Source organism: Phalangium opilio, unplaced genomic scaffold, assembly GCF_054372755.1.
Source record: "Phalangium opilio isolate 3A_F unplaced genomic scaffold, DU_Popi_V2 ptg000003l_1, whole genome shotgun sequence".
Lineage (NCBI taxonomy): Eukaryota > Metazoa > Arthropoda > Arachnida > Opiliones > Phalangiidae > Phalangium > Phalangium opilio.
In genome coordinates this window covers 1,198,557-1,202,492 of record NW_028324145.1, presented here as the reverse complement: position 1 = coordinate 1,202,492, position 3,936 = coordinate 1,198,557, and the positions used below count along the sequence as shown (strand labels likewise).

The following is a 3,936-nucleotide window of genomic DNA, read 5'->3' as shown; positions in this document are numbered from 1 at the left end:
CAACCTTTCGATTAACAGCCGAACGCGCTAACCATTGAGCCACGGAAGCCCAAAAAATAAATGTTCGTCAGGTATCGTGGAAAAACTCTGACATTTTACGTTACATCTGAGACGTCACAACACCTCTCCCGGATGGGCTCGAACCACCAACCTATTGGTTAACAGCCGAACGCGCTAACCATTGCCCCACTGAAGCCCAAAAATTAAATTTTCGTCAGGTATTGAGGTAAAACTTTGACTTTTTACTTCACATCTGAGACCTCACAACACCGCTCCCGGATGGGCTCGAACCACCAACCTTTCGGTTAACAGCCGAACGCGCTAACCATTCGCCACGGACGCCCAAAAATAAATGGTCGTCAGGTATTGTGGAAAAACTTTGGCTATTTACGTTACATTTGAGATCCAAAAACACCGCTCCCGGGTGGGCTCGAACCACCAACCTTTCGGTTAACAGCCGAACGCGCTAACCATAGCGCAACGGAAGCCCAAATATTAAATGGTCGTCAGGTATTGAGGTAAAACTTTGACTTTTTACTTCACATCTGAGACCTCACAGCACCGCTCCCGGATGGGCTCGAACCACCAACCTTTCGGTTAACAGCCGAACGCGCTAACCATTGCGCCACGGACGCCCGAAAATTAAATGGTCGTCAGGTATTGTGGAAAAACTTTGGCTATTTACGTTACATTTGAGATCCCAAAACACCGCTCCCGGGTGGGCTCGAACCACCAACCTATTGGTTAACAGCTGAACGCGCTGACCATTGCGCCACTGAAGCCCAAAAATTAAATTTTCGTCAGGTATTGAGGTAAAACTTTGACTTTTTACTTCACTTCTGAGACCACACAACACCGCTCCCGGATGGGCTCGAACCACCAATCTTTCGAATAACAGCTGAACGCGCTAACCATTGCGCCACGGAAGCCCAAAAATTAAATGCTCGTCAGGTATTGTGGAAAAACTCTGACATTTTACGTTACATCTGAGACGTCACAACACCGCTCCCGGGAGGGCTCGAACCACCAACCTATTGATTAACAGCCGAACGCTCTAACCATTGAGCCACAGAAGCCCAAAAATTAAATGGTTGTTAGGTATTGTGGGTAAGTTATGACTTTTTACGTTACATCTGAGACCCTACAGCACCTCTCCCAGGTGGGCTCGAACCACCAACCTTTCGGTCAACAGCCGAACGCGCTAACCATTGCGCCAAGGAAGCCCAAAAATTAAATGGTAGTCAGGTATTGTGGAAAATCCTTGACTTTTTACGTCACATTTGCGACCTCACAACACCGCTCCCGGGAGGGCTCAAACCACCAGTCTTTTGAATAACAGCTGAACGCGCTAACCATTGCGCCACGGAAGCCCAAAATTTAAATGGTCGTCAGGTGCTGTGGAAAAACTATGACATTTTACGTTACATCTGAGACCTCACAACACCGCTCCCGGATGGGCTCGAACCACCAACCTATTGGTTATCAGCCGAACGCGCTAACCATTGAGCCACGGAAGCTCAGTAATTAATTGGTTGTCAGGTATTGTGGAGAAACTCTGACTTTTTACGTTATATCTGAGACCCCACAAAACGCTCCCGGAGGGGCTCGAACCACCAACCTTTTGAATAACAGCTGAGCGCACTAACCATTGCGCCACGGAAGCCCAAAAATTAAATGTTCGTCAGGTATTGTGGAAAAACTCTGACTTTTCACGTTACATCTGAGACACCACAAAACGCTCCCGGATGGGCTCGAACCACCAAACTTTCGGTTCGTCAGTTATTGTGGAAAACGTTTGACTTTTTACATTACATCTGAGACGTCACAACACTAATTCCGGATGGGCTCGAACCACCAACCTATTGGTTAACAGCCGAACGCGCTAACCATTGAGCCACGGAAGTTCAGAAATTAATGTTTGTCCCGTATTGTGAAAAAGTTTTGACTTTTTACGCTACATCTGAGACCCCACAACACCTCTCCTGGGTGGGCTCGAAACACCAACCTTTCGGTTAACAGCCGAACGCGCTAACCATAGCGCAACGGAAGCCCAAATATTAAATGGTCGTCAGGTATTGAGGTAAAACTTTGACTTTTTACTTCACATCTGAGACCACACAACACTGCTCCCGGATGGGCTCGAACCACCAACCTTTCGATTAACAGCTGAACGCGCTAACCATTGCGCCACGGAAGCCCAAAAATTAAATGCTCGTCAGGTATTGTGGAAAAACCCTGACATTTTACGTTACATCTGAGACGTCACAACACCGCTCCCGGGAGGACTCGAACTACCAACCTATTGGTTAACAGCCGAACGCTCTAACCATTGAGCCACGGAAGCCCAAAAATTAAATGCTCGTCAGGTATTGTGGAAAAACCCTGACATTTTACGTTACATCTGAGACGTCACAACACTTCTCCCGGATGGGCTCGAACCACCAACCTATTGGTTAACAGCCGAACGCGCTAACCAGTGAGCCACAGAAGCTCAGAAATTAAATGGTTGTTAGGTATTGTGGATAAGGTAAGACTTTTTACGTTACATCTGAGACCCTACAGCACCTCTCCAAGGTGGGCTCGAACCACCAACCTTTCGGTCAACAGCCGAACGCGCTAACCATTGCGCCAAGGAAGCCCAAAAATTAAATGGTAGTCAGGTTTTGTGGAAAAACTTTGGCTTTCTACGTTACATTTGAGATCCCACAACACCGCTCCCGGGTGGGCTCGAACCACCAACCTTTCGATTAATAGCTGGACGCGCTAATTATTGCGCCACGGAAGCCCAAAAATTAAATGTTCGTCAGGTATTGTGGAAAAACTTTGGCTTTTTACGTTACATTAGAGATCAAACAAAAACGCTCCCGGGAGGGCTCGAACCACCAACCTTTCGGTTAACAGCCGAACGCGCTAACCATTGCGCAACGGAAGCCCAAATATTAAAAGGTCGTCAGTTATTGTGGAAAAACCTCGACTTTTTACGTCACATCTGAGACATCACAACACCACTTCCGGGTACGCTCGAACCACCAACCTTTTGAATAACAGTTGAGCGCGCTAACCATTGCGCCACGGAAGCCAAATATTAAATGTTTGTCAGGTATTGTGGAAAAACTCTGACTTTTTACGTCACATCTGAGACCTCACAACACCGCTCCCGGATGGGCACGAACCACCAACCTTTCGGTTCATAGCCGAAAGCGCTAACCAATGCGGCACGGAAACCCAAAAATTAAATGGTTGTCAGGTATTGTGGAAAAACTTTGGTTTTTACGTTACATTTGAGATCCCACAACACCGGTCCCGGGTGGGCTCGAACCACCACTTTCAATGAGTGTTTTATAGGGAATTAAGCTGAATTCGGTCAAAAATTTCTCCAAAAAAAAATGCATTCAAAAAAGTACCGAAAAAATCGCAGGTTTTTCTTCTTCAAGACACAAAATCCGTGAATACGATTTCTTATTGAAAATTGAATTTTAAGTTTTTTGAATGAATATCGTTACATTGCTTGAATTAAAGCAAAAAGTATAAAATTAATGGTTTCAATGAATATATTTGAAAATAGTGAAGAAATACTCAAAGTATGATTCTTTGGCCGTGAAACGTCGATTTTGAAAATGTTATTAAAAATCGAGGTACATTTTTGTTTATTGTTCAATCGAGATGAAATCACTTTTATTGAGTGTTTTATAGGGAATTAAGCTGAATTCGGTCAAACATTTCTCCAGAAAAAATGCATTCAAAAGTGTACCGAAAAAATCGCATGTTTTTCTTCTTCAAGATACAAAATCCGTGACAACGATTTCTTATTGAAAAATTGAATTTTAACAGTTTTTTGAATGAATATCGTTATATTTGCTTGAATTAAAGCAAAAAGTATAAAAATAATGGTTTCAGTGGTTATATTTGAAAATAGTGAAGAAATACTCAAAATAT

At 44.1% G+C, this 3,936-nt stretch overlaps 1 non-coding gene across 1 annotated transcript; it reads right to left on the bottom strand.

Annotated features, from left to right (window-relative positions):
- Nucleotides 1–1,444: 1,444 nt before the first annotated feature.
- Nucleotides 1,445–1,517, bottom strand: TRNAI-GAU (transfer RNA isoleucine (anticodon GAU)). The gene has a single exon. It is a non-coding gene; the product is annotated as a tRNA-Ile (tRNA).
- Between the last annotated feature and the right edge of the window lie 2,419 nt (nt 1,518–3,936).